Below are 7954 nucleotides of genomic sequence, written 5' to 3' on the forward strand. Positions count from 1 at the left end.
GGCCGCCATGGACGGAGGGGCCAAAGCATCCCTGGGTACGCTGTCTGTGGGCGGCCCTGAACCCTGCAAGAGGATGCAGAGACGAATGTCACGTAGTTTGTACCTCTAGGAGCTCAAAGTGTCAGTGAGTGCTCCTCCAACTTCGCCACCCCAGTACGCGCAGATGACCGGGCATGGCCCACAGAGCCCCAAGGCCCCGGGAGGGCTGTGCATTTGCCGCAAGTGAGCCTTTTCTCGGAAATCTGCGATTCTGGCTCAAAATGGACGTCACCGAGAGCTTTTCGCCAAAGCTACCATATACGTATAGATGCATATATATATTCATCTATACGTATATGGTGACTTTTCGAAGGAAACCTGCTTGGACCCCTGGTCTTCCACAGAAGACAGGCCGCTCCTAGCACCTCCACCTCCCCGCAGTGTGGACACCGTGCGTTCCAGAGCCACAATTCAGCATGATCTCTTTTCATCCCAGAGGCCCCGGGACTCCTTCCTCAGGCCTCGGCTCCTTCCCGCTTTCCGCAGTGGAAATCAGACTTCAGGACGGAAGCAGACACCTCATTCTCCCTCACCTTTCTGCCTGAGATGGTCGTAATGGTCCCCATGGACGCATTCAAAATGAAGAAATGAAAGGCTCAAAGAGCTGATCGCAAAGCTCCTAAGGTACGGAGGCCCAATTCAGACACACAGCTGTCTGCAGAACCCCGCAACTGACCTCTACCCAGCGGGTGACGGCCGCCATGGACGGAGGGGCCAAAGCATCCCTGGGTACTCTGTCTGTGGGCTGCCCTGAACTCTGCAGAAGGATATAGAGAGGGATTATACCCATCATCTCCCTCAAGGAGCTGAATTGGACCCTGAAAGCTTGTCAAAATTATAGACCCACTACCCGCAGAGGACTGAACAATGCCCACAAAGCCCCAGGGCCTGACAAGCCTGTGTATGTGCCGCAAGTGAGCAATTTCTCTAAAGTCTGTACTTTGCGCTCAAAATGGACGTGAACTGAGTGGTTAATGCCAGAGCTACCATACATATATGTGCATATATATATATATGAATATATATGCACATATATATATGGTGGAATTTTAGGAAAAAGGCTGTGTTGCCTTCAGGTCTTTAGGGAAGGCAGGCCACTTCAAGCACATCCGCCTTCCCGGATTGTGGACACAGGGGGTCCCAGAGCCACAATGATGCAGTGTCCCAGCTCATCCAAGAAGCCCCAGGGCTCCATGCTGGGGCCTCTCTTCCTTCCTGCTTTTTCAATTTGATATGAGAGCTCTGGACTGGAGCAGACACCTCCCTCTCCTTCACCGTTCTGCCTGGCCTGCTCGTCATGTTTCCTGTACACTCATTCAAAATTCAGAAAACTGAGTCTCATGCACATGATTACACATCTAGTAAGAGAAAGAGTCACATACAGCCCAACAGGTGTCTGAATTTGCCAATCTGACCTCTTTCTACAAGGCGAAGGATGCCATTTTGGATTCCTCCTCCACAAGGATGGAAGGGCACCTGGGACGATGGAAGGGCGGTCCAAAGCATCGCTGGGCACACTGCCTGTGGGTGTCCCTGAAGTGTGCACATGGATAAAGACAGGAATTAGACCCATTTTCTGTCCCAAGGAGCTCAATGGGACCCTGAGAGCATGTCAAACGTATGTACCCACTACCCGCAGTAGACTGAACAATGCCCACAAAGCCCCGGGGCCTGATAAGCCTGTGTATTTGCCGCAAGTGAGGAATTTCTCAAAAGTCTGCACTTTGGCCTCAAAATGGACGTAAACTGAGTGCTGAAAGTGAGAGGTACCATATATAAATATATATGCATATATATGCATATTTATATGCGCATATATAAATGGGAGATTTTTTAAGAAAAAAAGCTCTGTTGCTTTCAGCTCTTTAAGGAAAGCAGGCCGTTCCAAGCACATCCGTCGTCAGGGAGAGTGGACACTGTGGGTCCGAGAGCCACTATGAGACAGTGTCCCAGCTCATCCAACAGGCCCCGGGGTTCCATGCTGGGTCCTCTCTTCCTTCCTGTTTTTCAAATGTGACGTCAGAGCTCTGGACTGGATCAGACACCTCCCTGTCCTTCACCTCCCTGTCCTTCTCCAGGAACCATTTTGGCTTCCTCTTCTACAAGGTTAGATGGGAACATGGGACAATGGAATGGTCGCCCAAAGAATCGCTGGTCACACTGACTGTGGGTGGCCCTGAAGTCTACAGAAGGATACAGAGAGGAATTAGACACATTTTCTGTCCCAAGGAGCTCAATGGTTCCCTGAGAGCTTATAAAACGTATTGACCCACTACCCGCAGAGGACTGAACATTGACCACAAAGCCCCAGGGCCTGACAAGCCTGTGTATTTGCCGAAAGTAAGAAATTTCTCAAAAGTCCCCACTTTTGGCTCAAAATGGACGTGAACTGAGGGCTTAATGCCAGAGCTACCATATATATATGCATATATATATATATATATATATATATATATATATATATATATATATATGCACATATATATATGGTGGATTTTAGGAAAAAAGGCTGTGTTGTTTCAGGTCTTTAGGGAAGTCAACCTGTTCCAAGCACATCCGTCTTCCCGGATTGGGGACACAGGGTTTCCCAGAGCCACAATGAGACAGTGTCCCAGCTCATCAGATAGGCACCGGGGCTCCGTCCTGGGGCCTCTCTTCCTTCCTGCTTTTTCAATTTGATATCAGAGCTCTGGAATGGAGCAGACACGTCCCTGTCCTTCACCTTTCTGTCTGGGCTGCTCGTCTTGGTTCCTGTATACTCATTCAAAATTCAGAAAACTGAGTCTCATGCACATGATCACACAGCTAAGAAGAGATAGAGTCACATACAGCCCAACAAGGGTCTGAAGTTTGCCAAACTGACCTCTTTCTACCGGGCGAAGGATACCATTTTGGCTTCCTCTTCTACAAGGTTGGACGGGAACATGGGACGATGGAATGGTGGCCCAAAGCAGCGCTGGTCACACTGACTGTGGGTGGCCCTGAAGTCTACAGAAGGATACACAGTGGAATTAGACCCATTTTCTGTCCCAAGGAGCTCAATGGGACCCTGAGAGCTTGTCAAACGTATGTACTCACTTCTCGCAGAGGACTGAACAAGGCCACAATGCCCCAGGGCCTGACAAGCCTGTGTATGTGCCGCAAGTGAGCAATTTCTCAAAAGTCTGTACTTTGGGCTCAAAATGGACATGAACTCAGTGGTTAATGCCAGAACTACCATACGTATATGTGCATATATATGAATATATATGTTCATATATATGAATATATGTGCATATATGTGCATATATATAAATATATGTGCATATATATATCTATATATATATGCACATATATATATGGTGGATTTTTAGGAAAAAAGGCTGTGTTGCCCTCAGGTCTTTAGGGAAGGCAGGCCGTTGCAAGCACATCCGCCTTCCCGGATTGTGGATTCAGGGGTTCCCATAGACACAATGAGACAGTGTCCCAGCTCATCAAAGAGGCATGGGGCTCCGTCCTGGGGCCTCTGTTCCTTCCTGCTCTTCAATTTGTAATCAGAGCTCTGGACTGGAGCAGACACCTCCCTGTCCTTCACCTTTCTACCTGGGCTGCTCGTCATGGTTTCTGTACACGCATTCAAAATTCAGAAAAGTGATTCTCATACACGTGATCACACAGCTAATAAGTGACACAGTCACATACAGCCCAACAGGTGTCTGAAGTTTGCCAAACTGACCTCTTTCTACCAGGGGAAGGATGCCATTTTGCCTTCCTCGTCGACAAGTATGGAGGGGCACATGGGACGATGGAAGGGCGGCCCAAAGCATCGCTGGGAACACTGCAAGTGGGTGGCCCTGAAGTCTACAGGAGGATACAGAGAGGAATTAGACCCATTTTCTGTCCCAAAGGTGCTCAATGGGATGAGAGCTTGTCAAACGTATTGACCCACTACCCGCAGAGGACTGAACAAGGCCACAAAGCCCCAGGGCGTGACAAGCCTGTGTATGTTTCGCAAGTGAGCAATTTCTCAAAAGTCTGCACTTTGGGCTCAAAATGGATGTGAAGTGAGTGCTTAATGCCAGAGCTACCATATATATATATATACATACATATATATATATATATATATATATATGTATGTGTGTATATATATATATGCATATATATATATGCATATATATATATGCATATATATGTGCATATATATATGAATATATATGCACATATATATATCGTGGATTTTTAGGAAAGAAGTTTGTGTTGCCCTCAGGTCTTTAGGGAAGGCCGGCCGTTGCAAGCACATCCGCCTTCCCGGATTGTGGACTCAGGGGTTCCCAGAGCCACAGCGAGACAGTGTCCCAGCTCATCAAAGAGGCATGGGGCTCCGTCCTGGGGCCTCTCTTCCTTCCTGCTTCTTCAATTTGATATCAGAGCTCTGGACAGGCGCAGACACCTCCCTGTCCTTCACCTTTCTGGCTGGGCTGCTCGTCATGGTTCCTGTACACTCACTCAAATTTCAGAAAACCGAGTCTCATACACGTGATCACACAGCTAATAAGTGACAGAGTCCCATACAGCCCAACAGGTGTCTAAAGTTTGCCAACCTGACCTCTTTGTAGGAGTTGAAGGATTCCATTTTAGCTTCCTCCTCGACAAGGATGGAGGGGCACATGGGACGATGGAAGGGTGGCACACAGCCTGTGGGTGGCCATGAAGTCTGCAGAAAAATACAGAGAGGAATTAGACCCATTTTCTGTCCCAAGGATCTCAATGGGACCCTGAGAGCTTGTCAAAAGTATGTACCCACTACCCGCAGAGGACTGAACATTGCCCATAAAGCGCCAGGGCCTGACTAGCCTGTGTATTTGCCGCAAGTGAGCAATTTCTCAAAAGTCTGTACTTTGGGATCAACATGGACGTGAACTGAGTGCTTAATGCCAGAACTACCATATATATATATATATGCATATATATGAATATATATGCACATATATATGGTGGACTTTTAGGAAAAAAGGCTGTGTTGCCCTCAGGTGTTTAGGGAAGGCAGGCCGTTGCAAGCACATCCGCCTTCCCGGATTGTGGACACAGGGGGTCCCAGAGCCACAATGAGACAGTGTCCCAGCTCAACCAAGAGGCACCGGGGCTCCGTCCTGGGGCCTCTCTTCCTTCCTGCTTTTTCGATTAGACATCAGACCTCTGGACTGGATCAGAGACTTCCCTCTCCTTCACCTTTGTGCCTGAGTTGCTCGTCATGGTTCATGTACACTCATTCAAAATTCAGAAAACTGACTCTCATACACGTGATCACAGAGTCACATACAGCCCAACAGGTGTCTGACGTTTGCCAAACTGTCCTCTTTCTACTGGCGAACGATGTCATTTTGGGTTCCTCCTCGAGAAGGATGGATGGGCACATAGGACGATGGAATGGCGACCCAAAGAATCACTGGGCACACTGCCTGTGGGTGGTCTTGAAGTCGGCAGAAGGATACAGAGAGGAATTAGACCCATTTTCTATCCCAGGGAGCTCAATGGGACCTTGAGAGCTCATCAAATGTATGTACCCACTACCTGCAGAGTACTGAACATGGCCCACAAACCCCAAGGGCCTGACAAGCCTGTGTATTTGTCGCAAGTGAGCAATTTCTCAAAGTCTGCACTTTGGGCTCTAAATGGACGTGAACTGAGTGCTTAATGCCAGAGCTACCATATATATATATATGCATATATATATGCATATATATATATATATATATATGTGTATATATATATATATATATATATATATATATATATATATATATATATATGCATATATATGAATATATATTCACATATATATATCGTGGATTTTTAGGAAAAAATGTTGGTTGCCCTCAGGTCTTTAGGGACGGCAGGCCGTTCGATGCACATCCGCCTTCCCGGAGGGTGGACACAGGGGGTACCAGAGCTACAATGAGACAGTGTTGCAGCTCATCCAAGAAGCCCCGGGACTCCTTTCCTAGGACTCTGTTCCTTCCCGCTTTCTCAGTTTGAATAGAAACTTTTGGACTAGAGCAGTCACCTATCCGCGGTCACATTTCTTCCTGGGATGGTCGTGGGGGTCCGTGGATGCTCATTCATTCAAAAATAAGTCAACTAAGTCTCAGAGAGGAGATCACACGCCTAATAAGTGACAGAATCAGAGTGTGGACACAGGGGCTTCCAGAGCCACAATGCGACCTGGTCCCTTCTCATCCAAGAGGCCTGAGAACCCGGCTGTGCCCCCGCCTCCCCGTATTCTGGCCTAGCTGCTGCTCAGTACCCAGAGACCCCGGCTTTGAACCAAGACCCCAGACACCCCATCTCAGAACCCAGAGGTCTCAGGTCGCTATACAGGAGTCGGCACCCGGCCAGCCCTGATGTCTGACAGCAGCCTCAGGGTCCCCCCAGGCAGCGGACCATGCTCTGAGAAACACCTGTCCACCATACCGCCAGAGACTTCCTGTGCAGAATCTCTACGCCGACCCCACAGGCTGTTCACTACCACCCCACAGTTCCCCCGTCACGCTGCTTTAGAGTATTGGAGTTTTCCTTAAGCCTGAACCCCAACCTGTCCCCCAATCACAGACATGCCCAGAAATGCACACGGGTGCCAACGCCAGCCCCTCCTTCTCAGTTCTCACATCTCCCCGCTCCACCCCTGCTCTGCAGTCAGAAGCTGAGGGACCCCAATGGCAAATATGTTTCTTTACAAAACTCACAGCCCCTCCCAGCATGCGATGCCTGGGGGAGCAGGAGGGGCTGGGGCCTCACAGGCCTGAGATCCCAGGAGCATCAACCTCACCCCCAGCCACATCTGAAGGTGGGGAGGGCACAGAGGGACAATGCTCCCTCTCCAAGGTCACGACCGCGTGTCCAGTCGGCTCATGGATTCCTGCAAAGGCCTGCAGACGGCTGTGTCTGTTTCGGCCACGTCAGCGCCTGGTGGCCAGCGCTGTGTTCTGTGACACCGGGCATGGGCGTGGAGGGCCGTGAGGGGCCTGAAGCTGCGCGCAGCTCCGGGGCCTATTTGCTGCCCTCGGACCACCCCGGCGGACTACGGGGCAGGCGAGGGAGAGATGTGGAGTCCCGGGCTCAACTTAGAGCGGTCCCCAGCCCCCAGCATTGGCCAGGCATCTCTCAGGGCCGTCGCGTTCCACGGGGGTGAACTGCTGCGGCTGCGGGACGCATGAAAGGGCTCAGGCCCCCTCCCTCTGTCCCTGCCCCCTAAATCCCACTGCAACTTTGGAACCTAAGGACCTGGGAAAAAATAAGGGCTGACACTTACATGAAATGACTTTGTATATACACTGAAACCCTCGGAGGTGAATATCGTTAGGACCATCCACAGGTAACTGAGAAGCTGAGGTAGTAAGAGGCAGGGTAGAAACTGCTGCGTGTTCAAACCAGGCTCCTCCTGCAACCGCCTGTGAGAATGAGGCAATTGGGCACACGTGGTGGGGGGAGGAGCCGGGTTTGAACACGGGGCAATTGAAGACCAGAGCAGGTGCTCTTAAGCAGCGTCTTCTGCTGCCGCCCCACACCCCCGCTCGCTTTCCCAACAATGGTCTTGAAATACTCTGCACCTGACCCCAAGAAAAAAGTCAGGATGGTGGGGACAGCGGCTTCTGAGGCTTTGCGCTGCCCAACCTCCTCCAGAGCTGACGAAAGACGCTCAGGACATGGAGCCACCCCAAGGAGCTCCATGGAACCCAGAGTGCTTGTCAAACGCCCGTACCCACCTACCCGCAGAGGACTGAACATTGCCCACAAAGCCCACGGCCTGATAAGCCTGGGTATTTGCCGCAAGTGAGCAATTTCTCAAAAGTCTGCACTTTGGGCTCAAAATGGATGTAGAAGCTGAGTGCTTAATCCCTAGAGCTACCATATATATATGTATATACATATATGA

At 49.9% G+C, this 7954-nt stretch overlaps 1 long non-coding RNA gene across 1 annotated transcript; it reads right to left on the minus strand.

Moving 5' to 3' along the window:
* Window positions 1–6306: 6306 nt before the first annotated feature.
* On the minus strand, window positions 6307–7888 carry LOC111735729. Its single transcript, XR_002778941.1, has 2 exons — window positions 7331–7888; window positions 6307–7220 (listed from the first exon to the last, which is right to left on the minus strand). It is a non-coding gene; the product is annotated as an uncharacterized LOC111735729 (long non-coding RNA).
* Between the last annotated feature and the right edge of the window lie 66 nt (window positions 7889–7954).

This window comes from Pteropus vampyrus, unplaced genomic scaffold (genome assembly GCF_000151845.1).
Source record: "Pteropus vampyrus isolate Shadow unplaced genomic scaffold, Pvam_2.0 Scaffold1000006003, whole genome shotgun sequence".
NCBI classification, from domain to species: Eukaryota; Metazoa; Chordata; class Mammalia; order Chiroptera; family Pteropodidae; genus Pteropus; species Pteropus vampyrus.